General features: G+C 45.4%; 1 long non-coding RNA gene across 1 annotated transcript in view; it reads left to right on the top strand.

Moving 5' to 3' along the window:
• Nucleotides 1-12,175, top strand: part of LOC120405325 — a 155,743-nt gene extending 143,568 nt beyond the window's left edge. Inside the window, exon 3 of the long non-coding RNA XR_005598497.1 lies at nucleotides 11,820-12,175. This is a non-coding gene — a long non-coding RNA (uncharacterized LOC120405325). The remainder of the gene's footprint in view (nucleotides 1-11,819) is intronic.
• The last annotated feature ends 5,026 nt before the right edge of the window (nucleotides 12,176-17,201 follow it).

The following is a 17,201-nucleotide window of genomic DNA, read 5'->3' as shown; positions in this document are numbered from 1 at the left end:
TACAAGAAACCGACAAGCTTCAGAGACCTGTTCTTGGGGGTGCTCATTTTTGCTGCTCATGTACTGATTCCTAGTATAGCATTTGTACGTCAGAAGTGCTTCTCTATGGAGCATTTTATAACTTTTTAGACATCATGGAAAATGTGCCAATGTGAACCTGCTGAATTCTCACTCCATGACAAATCAGTTGTGATATGAACACTTTTACTCCAGTCCTTTGGAGGCTACCAAGCAGGAGAATGAAAGCTTTTCTTATCTAACAGCCCGATTCCCAGCTGAGGGAAGGCTAAGAGGTGAGCAGTTCATATGTCACTGTAACAGGGCGGTACTCACCCCTGCGGCGCCTCCTACTGGTTACTCCGGGAATTAGCTCTTCTTCCAGTCCGGAGCGCCCTCTGCAGGCTGGTGATCCACCTGTTTTGCTCTCGGCCCCGTGTCCCTCCCTGGACCCGGTGCCCCTTTAACTATAACTGGGTCTCCTCCTCCCAGGGGAGCCCCCACCCTACTATCCCCACTTTGCCTCAGTAGTGGCCACTGACAGTCATGGTCTAGCCCCACACCCTGGGGCAGACTGCAGCATCAGCCCACTCATCACAGGCAAAAAGGGGTTTGGACCTGCTGCTTTACCTACTCCTGGGTTGTCCCTTGCAACCCCCAGTACCTCTTGCCCTTTTCTAGGCCGCAGCCTGGGGCTTTCCAGGCTGGAGCTTCCCTAGCTCCTCAGCCCTTCCCCAGCCCTGCTTCACCATAGGTACCTTCTCAGCCTCTAAGCAGCCAGGCCCATCTCTCTCTGGAAGCAGAGAGAGACTGACTGCTCCTGGCTTCCCTGCCTTCTTATAAGCCCTGTTCAGTTTGGGGCGTGGCCTCCAGCTGCAGCCACTTCCCCAATCAGCCCAGCCAAAAAGCCCCTTCCCAGGGCTGTTTTAAAGCCCCAAAGGGCAGGAGCGGGTAGCCACCCCGCTACAATCACCCTTATATAACAATTATTGAAATTCCCGTGCACTTCATTGCATTTATTATTGACAATACCCACAAACCTCCAACCTAGAAGACCATTTTTAAATGAGTTAGCGGAGGTCACTGCAGGCCCAGAACCCAGGGTCTCTAACATGCAAAGCCCACAACTTCCAGAATGCCTGGTATGTGCAACAGTGAGTTGTGCTCATCTGTCACTGATCTAAGAGCACATGAGGTCATGCTGAAGGTTTTGTTCTTCTTGGCCAGAAAGAAGGCAGTGATAAGGGAGTGGATCTGTGAGGTTGCCAGAGGGACTATGAGAATCTTTTAAAATAAGAAATGTACCTGCTTTGGGGCCCAATCCTGCAAGGTTTAAGACATCAGCACGGAAATCAGTGGGAGCCAAGGATGCTCAGTATCTGTCCGTGTTGTCATCCTGCTTCTAACCTGTGATGACGCCCCAACAAGAACAGAGACATTAAATGTGGCTGCTCTTTTGTGACATCTCTGCGAAACACAAGATGCTGCATGCTAGTTATTGTGCATGGGGCATGTTAACGACTAATTGGCCACATGCCAGACACAGGGGCGGCTCCAGGCCCCAGCACGCCAAGCGTGTGCTTGGGGCGGCAAGCCACGGGGGGCACTCTGCCGATGCTGCGAGGGCGGCAGGCAGGCTGCCTCCGGCGGTTTGCCTGCGGAGGGTCCGCTGGTCCCGCGGCTTCGGTGGACCTCCCGCAGGCGTGCCTGCAGAGGGTCCGCTGATCCTGCAGCTTCGGAGGACCTCCCGCAGGCACGTCTGCGGCAGGTCTGCCGAAGCCGCGGGACCAGCGGACCCTCCGCAGGCACACCACCAGAGGCAGCCTGCCTGCAGTGCTTGGGGCGGCAAAATCCCTAGAGCCACCCCTGGCCAGACACAAGAGACACTTCCCTCCGATCAAATACATTGTATGGGGAGGCCAACATTTCTAAACGTGACCAGTGACTTCAGGGGCCTCAATTTTTGGTGTCCAACTTGAGACCCCTTAAAAGGACCTGCTCTTTCAGGGGCAGGTGCTCAGCACTTTGAGGTGTCTCCAGCTGGGCATCCAAACCCACCAGTATCGTGCTGCAAACATGAAAGGAAGCTAATGGGGTTGCATTAGTGTAATTCAGAGCAAAGGACCAGAGTCCTGACTCTGGCGTGGCTTATGGGCAGAATGATGCTCTCAGGTATACCACAGCTGCTCCGCTGATTATGGTTGCAAAGTTTGTGTGCCTGCGTTCACAGTTTTCTGCCATCCCCAGAAGATGAATGTCCCCTGGAATATTATCTCTCTCTTCCAAATTTCCAACCTTCTACTCGTAAGGCAGAACTATCACTTTGCAGCTGCTGTCACAGTTGCTGTTTCCTTAGCTACCCTACCTAAGTCCAAGTCATAAGCTCTTTGTCTGGGCTAGATTCTGAGTTGAAAGGGGTCTTTCAGGGATGTACAGGAGGTCCCGCCTGTGGAACTAGGCCCGTGGAAGAAGAAGAGAAGGAGGCAGGATGGCGCAGTCTGGCTTGCTTTGTGTTCTTCCAGAACACCTTTCAGTGCTCCGTGTCCACGCAGGGTGGAAGAATAGGTTCAATTTTCTCCTTGAAAATCTGGACCAAGCAATGCTGCCAACACACATTCTTCTTCTCTGTCAAACATTGGTTTAGTCTGGAGTGCAGAGATTGCTTTTCAGCTATGTGTGCTGCCAGCACTAGTGCTGAGATGGTCTTGTTGTTTTTCAGTAAGGTTTGCTTTTCTTCCAAATTAGTGTAGGTTTTTTTGGTGGTGGGGGAGGCAGTTTTCTGATACGCGGCACTACGAGGATCCGTCTGCACTGGCTTCCACAGTGCTTGTCCAAAACATGCAGAGGAGGCGGCCTTGAGAGACTGTTGCTTTCCAAAGAGCGGATGTCAGGATGTGCTTTGTCTCTGTTGCCCAGCACTGATCTCCACTGGCTAGCATATGTTCTGCTGTCTCAGGAATTTTGTGCTTCTCATAAATAGAATCCTCTCAGGGTGGCCCTTGGTTCAGCGCAGCTAAGATTCTTCCAACTGTGACAGTGTTTCTGGTACAATCTTTAATAGTTTTTTGCTCTCATAGTTACAATGGTGGCCATTAAAACGTTTGCCAAGAGTCGCTGCATGGTGATATCAGAGAACCCATAGCTATTTCCTGTTCTAGCATATCAGCCACATCTGGGGTTACCTGTACACGGGAACTGCCAGTAAATATTGAGTGTTAAGGGGTATGTTAAGAGACGACAGAGGCTGGGTTCTGCCCTTCATGCTGCAGTGATGGAAAGGATCGAAATGGGGCACTGTAGGATCTGGAGCCCAAGCAGGGAATTTGGATGTCACCTGCCACACACAATAACCAGGCTGCACACACCCGAGAGGCAGCTCCAGGAGAATGCATTTGAGAGGATGCAGCACGCGCCCCACTTAATTCCTCCTTAGCTCTGCTAGTTGCTCTGGAAAGGGGATGGTGCCAAGGCCTGCCCTCATTCTGCCCTTCTCCGTCTTCTTTCACACAGTGATCACAGGGAAGCGGTGGCCAGACTTATAAGAGAGGTTCGTGTGTGTGTGTGTTGGGGTGGGGTAGGCGGGGTAGAGTGGGGAGTTTTTGTGCTTTTCCTCTGCGCATCTTCATGCATCCTTGTGAATCTGGCTGGGTGTAGCTGCTGCACTATTGACCCCACTTCCTAGCGCAACAATGTAAGACTTTACGTGTATTACATACAAAAGGGTAGCTGAGCCTGGTGGAGTTACCACTGTCCCATCCTGTAGACCTCAGTGGCTGAGTGGGTCCAGAACTCCAGTGTAGGTGCTAGTGCCTATGGAGACAGAATCTATGCAACTTAGGACCAGATTTTCAAGTGCTTCACACCCACCGCTGGTGCTCAGATTTTCAGAGGAGCTTGGCTCCCGTTGAGGCACCCAGATCAGGACCTGATTTTCAGAAGTGCTCAGCACCCAACATGCTGAGCTAAATTGAAAATCTGGCTACTTATTTTGGTGCCTAAATGGTGCCTCTTTGCAAAAAATAGCCCTTAAGATTTAATAACAAAGTATGTCCTGTTTCCTATGTAAGCCCCAGTGATACGTTCTGTAGTTTAGCTGTTGGCCCCACTTCTGTCCATTAGCTTAGCTTAACCCTCTGTTGCCAAGAACAAAAACTGTCCTGTGCTAATATATTCAAAATGCATAATTAATTGGAGCTAATGTCATGGAGGCGTGAACATGTGCAAAATGGCCTTTCCAGGCATATGGGCTGGGAATATGTGCTACTTTGGCACCATGTGTAATTGAAAGATTTTCTTTTAGGACCATAGTAACATGGTAACATGTGCCCTAGGGACAGTCGGCTTAAAGATATTTCTTCAGTCATATGGAGCTGGATAAGAAAAGGACTTGGGGGTTCGTAACAGAGTACAGAGCTTGTTACCTATTTAGGTCACCTGTTAAAATCCAGCCCACGTTGGAATGAAATCAGAATTGCAGAGGCGTTCAGGGCAATATGCTACAGCCATTGACTCGGAGCCATGTTAGATCATCATTATAGACTCTTCTGGCCTAAAAATCCACGGATCTGTGAAATAAGTCAGTTGATCCCACTGTAGTTCCTACGGGACCGGCAGCCACGTCAGAAAAAGTCACCTTCACAATTGGCGTTGATCGTATCAGCAAAGAGTCAGCGGCTGACCAGACATGGAGGCTGAATCACCTTCTTATCTCCGTTAAGTGGTCCCATCAAAGGGTAACTGAAGTATATTGCTGGGGAAGCACAAGGAAGTGTGCCCCACTCGTCCTTGTTTGATGGACAAACAGAACACTCTGATTTACAAGGGTAGCCATTCGGTACTTTCACAAGAGCTAGTGGTGTGAGCTGAAAGGTCAGGAAGCACCTTGTGTGGCATTTTGCTGGAATTTTCCTTCAGGACTATACGCTGAAATTTTCACCTATGGAAATAGTGGGTCAAATTCTCTGCTTGTATCACCATAGTCTAGCAGTGTTTTGATCCTTGACAACCTCTCTTGCATTGTGCTGAATGGGCTGGCATGATGGTGGTAGGGATGTGGAAATCTCCTGGACCAGGTATCACGATATGTCCCCTCTGAGCTGAAGTGTTAAGAGAAAGTTCACAAGAATGAAACAGGCTGCCGTTTGCTTTAACCATTAGGTCGAATAAACATGGCTGATGTCATTCCACTAAAGATAGGCTCATAACCCAGAGAGTCTTTTACGACCAGGTTATTGATGCTAAACAGTTCAGCAAATTAGGCCGAAGTGCAAATGCCATGTATTAGTCAGTAGACCTTTTCTTCACAGATCACAGCTATCCATGGTGTAATGTGACCGTGTCCCACTAGAACCACTTCTCTGCAAGCCAAAGACTGGAGTTGCAGGAACATCCATCAGGGCAAATGTTTTGGTTATGGTTGTTGTCTTCCAAGTGTAGTTCATAATGGGCAAAGAGGTTTAATTAATGTCTCACAGTAATGGGTCTGTTTATAAGGAAAGAATGTGCTATAAAATTAGGCAATGCATAATGAAATGTCCCTCCTAATGGCTAGGCTGGCATTTTAAGTGATTAGTAAATCACTTAAATATTAAGACCTTCTTGAACAAGGATAATAAAGTAAGACATTTGGAAACAGCAGATACCGGTACTCACAATTATCTACTAAATAAAACATTTTTATTGTGATCATAGCGTTAATCACAGTGAGATAAAGCAGAGAGATAGTATGGGACAATGGGAACTTATAGGCATGGAATATTACCTGCTGAAAAAAGGTATTTCAAAAGATTCTTTAAGGCCAGAATCAACAAAAAGGCAAAAACGTTTTCTCAACTTGATGTCATCTGTTCCTTAGATGAGCAAGAGCAGAAAACAAAAGTTAGTTATTTAGAAAAACTCATTCTCCGACATACTGTAGACCAAGCATATTCCCCAGATAGCACTAAAACAACTTCAGCACAGAGCGGAGATATGATTAATGACTATTACTTTGAAATATTTCAAGTAGCACTTTGAAAACATTCTCAGCTGCTTCCATATTTTAAATCAGAGTCAGCCATAATACAGATTTCATAGTTTACCCTGCTAATGGATGCAAGAAGGATTTGCAAGTAGTTGTAAAGGTCTACACAATGAAATACTAGATATCATATTGCTGATTATAATGGGTTGTAGTAACAGAATCCCAGGTCTCCACTGAAAGAATCTTTTTGGCACTTTTGGAAGTGAAATGAGATTTTAATGAACTCAATTAGTTCCAAATGATGGATGATTTTCAAGTTAAATATACGGAAACTAAATGGTTGGTATGAGACATAAACTGTTTGCACAAGGGCGCTAGTGGATTTTGTCCTGGGCTGGTAAACTTTCATAGCAGCATTGAAAAGGTCTCTGAGAGAGACTGTATCTGTGGGGCTCTGATCCTGGATCCCATAATGCAAATAATAAATGCGAAAGAGATTCTTAGCATGTGTGCAACGTGCCTCGGGTAGCACGTGACTAGGATTCATCACCGAATTGGGTCCGCTGGTTGGATCATTAGCTTTCCTGGCCCAGGCTGGGTACTGATGGGGAATGCGACATGAATGCTGATCCATGCCGCATTCTATACCAGTGCAGTTTCAGAATTGGGACTGAATTCTGCACATTCAGAATTCATAAATGCTCTTTTTTAAAAAGCTTTATTCTCCAAAAGTTAAATGTCAACCTTAACTTTTTACAAAGAATTATCAGACAGCCAGATCAGTTCCTCCAAATAACCCAGCCACAATAAAAAATAAATAAAAGTATATATTTTCAAAGCACCCTGATGAATTTCCATTAACGTGGATGAATATTTTAAGTGTCTCTTTCCCTTTTACATTGGTAAGATTTGTAAGTCCCATAATATTTGCAAGTTTCATCTATTCCTACATTCTCCATAATCCTGTTCAGGAGGTGATAAACACTGAAAGTGTGGTAAGATCTCTGGTAAGTGACTTTGGGAGGTGGGTAGAGTGACCCTATGTCCCGATTTTATAGGGACAGTCCTGATTTTTGGGTCTTTTTCTTAAATAGGCTTCTATTACCCCCCACCCCCTGTCCCGATTTTTCACATTTGCTGTCTGGTCACCCTAGGGGTGGGAGGGAGGAGAAACTGGCATCATAGTTTTCATAATTGTCTCTCTGATTTCTGCAACTAATTATGCAATTGTAGCTTCTGACCCTCACCTCAGATACCAAGGAAGGAGGGAAAAACACTCTGATCACGCCCAAGGAGGAACAGAATCCAGCTCATGTTTTGTTGTGTAATGGGATCACCGTGAATATGTCTATATATCTACACAAAGAGCAGAGCTGTTGCTGACTTACAAAGGTGCCATTTCTATAGTCACTTTTCAGAGCGGAGCTGCACGGTAGGGAAATGTTTATCCAATAGCAACTTTCATTTTGGACATCATTGCTGTGTATTGTATGACTAATGTACACAACCAACCGCATTAGTTCAGAGCACTGAATTTCGAGATGAACTGACATACATTTCAGCTGAGATTCTGTTCGTGGCAGCATAAGCTGCGCTAAAATAGCAACTGACCCTTAGCAGCTGACAAAGGAAGACTTCAGACAAGAAGTAGTAATTTATTCTGATTAGTGCTGACTGCCTGTCAAACGTCAACCTAACTACTCCCCATCTTCTGCACCTAAGAGGTGTGTGTGTGGGGGGGGTTGCCCTCAGCTCCTGCAGGATTCATATTAAATAATAAAATGACAAAGCAGGTTTCACTGGGAGGAGTAGTACAGCGAGCCATTAATAGCAATGGGTCCTTGAAGAAGGAATATTTCTCAGTGCAGTTTGTGGTTGGATATTTTGACCTTTTTGCACCACACTGTTAATAGAAAATATATTTTTTTAACCAGTCATTTTATTCAGAAGGAGCTACCAGGTGATGTTAAAAATACACCAGCTTATATTTCCTGTACAAATAAACCCTCTTAATAATTAATATTCTTGCCCCCTGGCCTTGATAGTTATCAAAGCTTTTAATGGGAGGAAGTTCTGTGCATCTCTGCATAGCTGTGAAGAATGACAAAAATGTATGTAACCTTACAATCGGCTGCACTTTGCTTACCCGCGACTGTAAGGAAAGTCTCCATAAGTTTACTTGTGGAACTGCTGAAGGTGAAGCTTTCTGGCCCCTGTGGAAAGGGGTGTATTTTTAAAAAATGTTACTTTCCGCTCCCTGCAGCAGGACAAACACTTAGAAAGTAAGACGTGCCATCCAAGTGCAGTTAGACAAAGGTATTGTATAAAGGTGAGCTAGCCAAAGTGCATGAAATTCAGTTACAAAACTCCCTGTGACATCAGTGGTGCAGGTTTGTGCCCATTGGAATCACACAGATACGTTCCCCATGAGGCTGTTGAGTGGGTAAAGAACTTACTCAGATTTCAGCTACCCAACCTTCCCACTCATTCACCGGCAGCATCTGGAACCCTCAGCTGCTTGTCCTGTGCTGCACGGAGTACGTGAATAATAGTTGAGCAAGGAATAGGAAATCTTTAAGAGGACATGGGTCACATGCATGGTGGACAGAAGTGTAACCCGTCAGCAGTTAAGTGCCATGTGCGTTTTTCATTATTGTGTTTGCAAGGCTGTTTGAATTCTTTCATGCCAACTGAGCTGAGCGGTTGAGGTATTGAATACCCTGGTTTCTGTTAGGGAGATCTCACTAGGTTAGGTTCCTGCTTCTATTATGTGACTGTGGTACTTTCAAATCCACTCCAGCTGCTAGACTCTACGGCAGTGGTCCCCAACCTTTTTTGTCTGGCGGGCGCCGGACGACGAGCCACCGACGATGGTGGCTGGCGGACAAGCATCCGCCGAGAAGCAGCGTCATCAAGAGGTGTTGTCGCCTCTTGATGTTGCCGCTTCTCGGTGGCATTTGGGCGGATGTTTGTCTGCCAGCCAGTATGTGGGCGCACATAGATGCCCCGGCGGGCGCCATGGCACCACGTTGGGGACCACTGCTCTATGGAAAAGCTACGCCAGTCCTTATTTTCTCTTTGTAAATGTGAAGACATAGGTTGTTCTGTTTCTGAAATAACAAATAGGGCCATTGGTAAGGGGCATTATTTTTAGAGCAAACCTTTTATATCCCAGTGTTCCTGGCTGTTCTGAAAAATATAATACCTAGCTCTTATACAGCATGCGTCCCTGGTAGATCTCAAAGCACTTTGCGACAGAGGTATGCCTAGAATCCCAGGAGGGTAGGTATGGAAGGGCCCTCAAGAGGTCCCGCCTGTGCTGAGGCAGGCTTAAGTATACCTAGACAATCCATGACAGAGACAGTCATTGTTATTCCTGTTTTAAGATAGGAAAATGACTCGCCCATTGTCGCACAGCAGCTAGTGGCTGAGCTGGGACTAGAACCCAGGCCCTAGGGCGGTGTTTCACATACGAGGCCCTATCTAGAGCCATAATTTGGCCCAAGATCTCAGCAACATTCTATGCGCAAGTCATGCAGGAGGGCTTCAGTCTGGAAGGCTGAGGATTTCCTATTCAAAGGCTACCTTTTCATCCATGTATTATTACAGTAGTGCCAAGCCCTCAAGTTGGGGATCAGATCCCTACTGTGCTAGGTGCTGTACACGCACAAAAGAAAAGGTGGTCCCTGTCTCAAAGACCTTACAATCCAGACAAAGATTGGGGAGTGTTTTTCCCCGGGATGGGTGGGTGCCTCTTTAAGTCTTGTTTCAGAGTAGCAGCCGTGTTAGTCTGTATCTGCAAAAAGAACAGGAGTACTTGTGGCACCTTAGAGACTAACAAATTTATTTGAGCATAAGCTTTCGTGGGCTACAGCCCACTTCATCAGATGCATAGAATGGAACATATATGCATCTGATAAAGTGAGTTGTAGCACACGAAAGCTCATGCTCAAATAAATTTGTTAGTCTCTGAGGTGCCACAAGTACTCCTGTTCTTTAAGTCTTGAGCATCTCTATGGCTTTTCCCCCATTTTTTTTCCAGAGGGAGGGAAAAAGTAAAATAGGGAAGGGAATCCCCTCAAAAATTAAAAAAAGACAAGAAAAGAAAATGCAACAAGAAATAAAATACAAATTTTTACTCTTTCAACTTCCCATAGAAAAAAACCATTAAACAACATTCTCATGCCAAATATTTAGTTTTTGACAAAATCACATTGTGGGGTGGTTTTGCATGTCCCAGCTGAAGTTTCCCAGAAATTTCCATTGACCATTTTGTCCCATTAAAAAAAATTGATATTTAGACATTTGAGATTTTTTTTTAAAAAAAATCAGAATTTCGCACAGGATGGAAATTATGAGTTTTGACCAGCTCTAACCACAGATTTCATGGTAAATGTTCAGCGCATAACTTTTGACTTTACTGGCTGAGAATCACAGAATTGTAGGATTAGAGGGACTCTCGAGAGATCTTCTAGTCCAGGCCCCTGCACTCATGGCAGATCTGAGTATCCAGGGGTTGTGCTGAGTCTACATTTATTCACTCTGATTTAAGGTTTCGCGTGCCAGTCATACATTTTAACATTTTTAGAAGGTCTCTTTCTGTAAGTCTATAATATATAACTAAACTATTGTTGTATGTAAAGTAAATAAGGTTTTTAAAATGTTTAAGAAGCTTCATTTAAAATTAAATTAAAATGCAGAGCCCCCTGAACCGCTGGCCAGGACCCGGGCAGTGTGAGTGCCACTGAAAATCAGTTTGCGTGCTGCCTTTGGCACGCGTGCCAAAGGTTGCCTATCCCTGATCTAGGCCATCCCTGACAGGTGTTTGTCTAACCTGCTCTTAAAAATCTCCCATGATGGAGATTCCACAACCTCCCTAGGAAATTTATTCCAGTGCTTAACCACTCTGACAGCTAGGAAGCTTTTCCTAATGTCCAACCTAAACCACTCTTGCTGCAATTTAAGTGCATTACTTCTTGTCCTGTCCTCAGAGGTTAAGAAGAAAAATATTTCTACCTCCTCCTTGTAACAACCTTTTATATACTTGAAAACTGTTATCATGTCCCCTCTCAGCCTTCTCTTCTCCAGACTAAACAAACCCAGTTTTTTCAATCTTCCCCCATAGGTCACGTTTTCTAAACCTTTAATAATTTTTGCTGCTCTCTTCTGGACTTTCTTCAATTTGTCCACATCTTTCCTGAAACGTGGCACCCATAACTGGATACAATACTCCTGTTGAGGTCTTATCAGTGCAGAGCAGAGCAGAAGAATTACTACTTGTGTCTTGCTTACAATCACTGCAGTTAAGTATTTTTATTATTTGTAGTACATGTTAGTGTGTTGGGTGCTCCACAACGGACACTATGTTCCAGCCCTATAGACCTCACAGAGTCTCAGTCATGGGCACAAATGACAGGTGAGGCATTATATACACCTAGAAAGGGCATCAGCACGGTAGGACATAGGATACAGATTGAGGCTTACACAGTCATTCGGATGTATGTCCTGATGGTATAAAAGGTGTTTTTGTTGCTTTCAACAAAGTTTGGCATTTGAGTACAGAGTTAATGCAGAACTGCCAACCCTAAGCGATACAAATGAGATTTTAAAAATTCATTTTGGCTTATTTTTATTTACCTTTTTGTTTCTGAACCTCTAGGATTCATGTTTCCAAGCTTTTCTCTGCAACCACAAGGGCTGGGAACTTATTTTTAGTGAAAGCTGTGAGTCTTCTGTAATCCCAAGACTCCAGGAGCTGGGACTCGAAAAAAAAAATCAGATATCATGAGACTTGCAATAAAATCATGAGAGTTGGAAAGTGTTAATTTCACTAAAAATACACTTAACTTCTTTAATGCAGTAAACCCCAACCAAAGAAATCCAATCACACAGAATCTGAGTGGAAGGAGCTCTAGCGTGAAGGTGCTTTTGCTAGAAGACAGGACATTGTAAGACTTGCAATGGCTTTGAAGAAAACAGGAGCTGCAAGACAGAAATCCAGGTCCTTAATGCAGCCTTATCTGCTCTACCCTAGTACCACGGAACTCTTCAGTCTATTAGATTGTTGTTATTAATTAGACCTTCTTCTCTACAGAAGAGATTGTAATTGGCTTGTGAAGATAGAATTTTTGTTTTTGTCTGAGTAACATTTTTGCCCCCTCTTCCCACCTGTTGTGTTTGTGACAAAGTTTCCAAGTACAAATGAAACGACCCTAGTCAAGCAATAAAGAAACAAATACTCAACCAGCTATTTCCCTGTCTGACAGTTGGTACGTGGATGCTTCACTGGCTTTACTGTTTAGCCGTGAAACCTTCATCATAAGTGTCATTTGGCTTTAACTTTGCAGTCAGGTAATTATAGTGCTGTGCTTATTAAAAACAGACTCCATCACAGAAGACGTTGACTGATGTTGGTTGGAGTTCCAACGTGACAGCCAAGTAGGATGAGCAAGTGCAGCGCGGTGCTAAAGACATTATATTGCAAATGCTGTTTATTCTTTGTCAGCTCTAAACTATGCAGTAAATAACACATTAGAAAAGAGATCCAGAAATAACATTAGGCTAAAATGGAACCATCAATTATTCTCCTTACTTCAGCTCTTAGAAGAATCTTTTTTTTTACCCTGCAGTATTTGTGCTTTTCACTTAATTTGTTAATTGCTTTTTTCCCCTTGGCTCCTCTGTTTTGCTCCATAGCCTATAAATCATCTTAACGAAAGATAAAATATTTCTCTTATGAAATGAGTATAAACAATATTTAAGCACATTTTCTTTTGCATACAAAGCCGACTTTTTCTAAGTCCTAGGTCTAAAGGTTCTACATCTGCTGAGACCGAGCCATCTAAGTCATTTCCCAAGTCATTGTGGAGGGCTTTGTTATTTCCCTTTTAAAAAACCAAACTCACTCTCCAAATATTTACTTTAAAAATCGCAGGTCCTGTGACTAGAGCAGCTCCTTGCAGCCATGCAGAAGATTCCAGAACAGGTTCAGATTTCACTTCCAGCAGTGTCCATCCAGAATGAGTTCAGATCCTTCAGTGGAGATGCACCCTGTAAATCCAGAGCGACTGGAGAGCAGAATTTGGCTCTTGGGGAGAGCTCCTGGATCCTGATTCTCACTCTCCAGGCGACCATGGACTGGGTGTGCTGTTAGCATGCTCAGCCCACGTGGGCAAGGATGGTACTGCAAAAGCTGCCTACCCTAAAGCCACAGGTGGGGGACCTACTAATGCTAGTGTGATGTTTACAGCTCCGGCACCAGGTGGGGTGCAGTGGCTGCTTGCTGACAGAGCTCACTAAGTGATCACTTGCTCCCCCTGTAGAATATTGGAGCTTCCCCGGTACCTTCAGGAAGCCTGTGTCCACTATTCCTCCAACACCCTCCACAGACACAGCGGCGCTAATTCAGATCTCATTTACAGTACACCAGTGTACACCCGGTCGAAGAGAGCTCAGAATCAGGCCTGTTCCCTATTTCCTCCTCAGCCCTTCCCTCGGCGGATTGCATTCCTTCACGTTCCCAGTCCTGGGCAGGGCAGCAGAGGGGCCCTGACTGAATGGATTTTCAGAAAGCCCCCAGAGGTGCTGGGACCCACCTTCCATGAGGATGGAGGAGCACACGACCTGTCTAGCTAGCAGCAGAACAGCGCCAGTGAGTTCTCTTTTCCACAAAAACATTTTCCCGCCAAAAAGTAGGGTTTGGTCCAGAGCGAAATATTTTTTGGGGGAATTTTGTTTGATGGTTTTTTTCTATGGGAAGTTGAAAAATAGAAAATTTCATTTTATTCCAGGCTGCATTTCCATTCCATTTAACTTTTTTCGAGGGGGGACGGTAGGCAGGATTTTGCGCCCCTTCCAGAGAAAAGGGGGAAGGCAAATCCAGAAACAGGAAATAGAAATGCGTTTTGGTTTTTGAAAACAACTAAAAAACCAAAAACTTTTGGATTCAAATCAAAAGTTTATATGAGCTTCAACGCTTCCTATGCAAACTAAATGTTTTAAATGGAAAATGTGCCAGACGATTTTTTGCGGGGAGGGGATAGGGAGAAAGAAGAGGTTTTTCAACCTGATCTAGTTGTGAGGGTTGAGGTGCACAGCCCAGGTTGGGTGTAGTTTGAGTACCACTTGCTCCAATTCTTTTCCATGGGCTTGGCACCATCATATCATAGACTTTAAGGTCACAGGGACCATCATGATCATCTAGTCATGTGACTTCCAGCTTGTGCTACATTCATTCAACTTCAAAGTGTCTTTGAGAAAAGGTCAGATCCTGCCTTCATTGAAGTCGCTGAAAAGCCAGCATCAATTCACATATAAACACCACAAATCCAAAACCCTACCAAAACAAAACGCTCCATGACACACTTACTTCTTCCTCTGGGCAGAAGAGGAAAGAGAGAACAACCACCATGACAGATGTTGGTCACATCACTTAATGCGCTACAGGAAGGGGCTCGGATACTGCCATAGAACAGTCTACAAGGAAGAGAATAGAGTTGCTACGTTGGGAGCTGGCTTTAGATATGAATCTGCTCTACTCTGTGAAGTGTGGGGAGATTTGGATTGAGGAGCTTGGTTCAGGCCCATCTTTTTTGCGTGTGTCTCTGTGAGGAGGAACCTCTCCTAGAGAGCAGTCTCTTGGGGTAATAGGCTGTTCCAATACATGCATCATCTTGACTAAGGCCTTGGCCTCCATTTCTGCTCTGTAATTTCAGAGTAGCCTGTCAATCAAAATTCCATCATTAACAAATTGGCTATGCCCAGGGCTTGGTGGAGCTGGACTTTGCTCTGATTTCAGTTTGGGTGGCGAAGATCAATATTTACAAGTTTGATTTTTATGTCCGTGCATGTTTTTAAACCTGCCTCCAAAATTTTGGGTTGGTTTGTTTGGCTAAAAAACCTAGGCTGCTGCTGCTGGGAACAGGCCGCTGCCCACAAACTCCAAGTGGCATCACATCACGCCCCTGCTCTCAGGGTGGGGCTAGGTATACTCCTCTGACCTGCAACCTTTCCCTTTCCAGGCATGGGAAGGGTGTGTGAAATCCCCTTGCAAATGGCCTGCTCTGTGCCCTCTGCAGCTGCCAACCCCCTGCGTTATCCTTATGGAGGAAGGGATTGGGGGCAGAGTCCGTGCCGTGGCAGTAGGCTTCATTATAGCTCTAAATCACCTGGTGTGGTGGGGTTGTTGGGGGCATCAGGAGGAAGGGAAGTGCCACTGGGTTCCTGCTGTGGTGACCTATCCATCTGAACCTCCTTTGCACTATAAAAGAACAGATTCCAGCTCCCCTGCCCCGTCCCTCCTTCGCCATGTCCCAAAGCTCCCCTCACCACTGGTCTGCCTTTAAGGATATTGCATTTCAGTCTGTTTCCTTTGCACAGCTTGCGTAGCGCAGGACAAGGGGCCGGAGAAAAAGGGGACTTGGCCGTGGGATGAACTTCCGGAGACTAAATAAACGTGGAGTTTGGCCACTTTTAGGGCATGCTTATAAGGACTTCTTTGATAAGGTTTTCCCCATCATAACTAGAACAATATTTACATGTGTATATAGAAAAATAATACCTAACTCTTGTGTAGCACTTTTCATCTTTGAGCTCAAAGGAGGCCAGTATCATTATTCCCCTTGTGCAGTTGGGGAAACTGAGGCACGGAGCAGCAACTTGCCCAAGGTCACCCAGCAGATTAGGGGCTGACCTGAGAATAGAACCCCATTATGCTGAGTCCCAGTACAGTGCTCTAGCCACTGGGCTACACTTCCTCCTGAAACAGGCTGGCCTTTAACTGGGGTGACCACGAGGAGCAGACAATTCCATGACATTCCACCAGGGAGCTTGCTGTGGTCTAATTTCCTGGGAAGTGCTTAGCACTGCAGAAACGGGGGTGCTGTAGAAAACCCTGAATCAGGCGATGCTGAATCCAGTTTTCTGTCAAGGCTCTTCCCATTCCTCACCCATCCCCTGCCCACCATCAGGAGGCTTAGGGTGTGAGGGCAGGTTCCTACTCCCCTGCGTGCAGCTCCATGTCCTCCTGGGACAACGGGTGATGTTTGCTCAGCCCGGGGTAGGAATGCAATGCATTCATTAACACAGGCAAAAAAAGCATGTGCCTTTTCTATCAGAGATAGGACAGGAAATGAGATTAAAGAATCCAGCTGTTGGCAGAATTTCCCCTTTCTATAGCTTCGATTTTATGGAGATTTTTGTAGGTTGGGCCAAAAGAAGACCTGAGTGATGCCTAGGCATTGTGCTGGCCCTCCGCAGGCAGGAAATCTCACCCTGAACAAGTGTATGGGTTTTATCTCACCACTTCATATGTCATTTGTCTGCCCAAGGAACCTAGTGGCTCAGCTCTTGGGATAATTGTTGGATTTCACACTGAAAATCCCCAATATAAATATTTAAGAATGAACCCCAGTAAAGAAGCTTCATATTATTTGGCGATGAAAGTAGAAGGGTGTATTAGTGCTCTGACAATATGGCATCCACTCCTCCAGTTTTCAAAGAGCGCCAGAGGGTGGAACAGTTGGGGAGACATCTCTTCACCATATGCTTTGGATTAACCATATGACATGCAGTGCTACTGTCCCTGTGCTCGAAGTGGGCATGGGAAAACAAGGTGGAGACAGCCTTGGGGAAAGCACCAAGGTGGAGCAGGACCGTGTCCTTTGCAGAAGACCAGTGACTTTCTGCTATGTTTCAGATTTCAGATCCGCCGTAATCAGAGTGCATCAGTTGGCGATGCTTCTGCATGCTGCAGTACGATGGAAGGTCAGTTACTGTGGGGGAATAGGGAAAAGAGCAGTCTGTACCACTGTCCCTTTTTCTGAGGAACATGTGCATGTATCCTTACAAAGCACAAGGGCATGAGAGTGGCTTGCAAAGGTGAATCAACACTGTACATTGAGTGGCCCCTCCGCAAAACAAATGGGGAGGGAAATACGTGGTATTTAAAATTAAGTTGGGGCAAGGTGGATGGGCCCCCAAACTTTACCCCTCCCTATTAACACAAAGAACTAGATTTTTAAAAAGTCTTCAGGTCTAAGTTTGTAAAGGTCTAAAGATGGAGTCACGTGCCTAGTAGCCAATGGGAGTTAGTGTTGGAGGGTTTCCCTTCACCCTCTCCCCTGGTTCTTGTCACGCGGACAGAAAGCAGAAGACCCAAAGTCCAACGTGCAGGCACTGAGATGTTGTTGGGGTTAGTTCCAAGCAAGCGTGTCCAGAGCTCTGCACACCAGCAGAGTCTGTT

This window comes from Mauremys reevesii, linkage group 4 (assembly GCF_016161935.1).
Source record: "Mauremys reevesii isolate NIE-2019 linkage group 4, ASM1616193v1, whole genome shotgun sequence".
Classification (NCBI taxonomy): Eukaryota; Metazoa; Chordata; order Testudines; family Geoemydidae; genus Mauremys; species Mauremys reevesii.
This window is presented reverse-complemented; position numbering and strand designations above follow the sequence as displayed.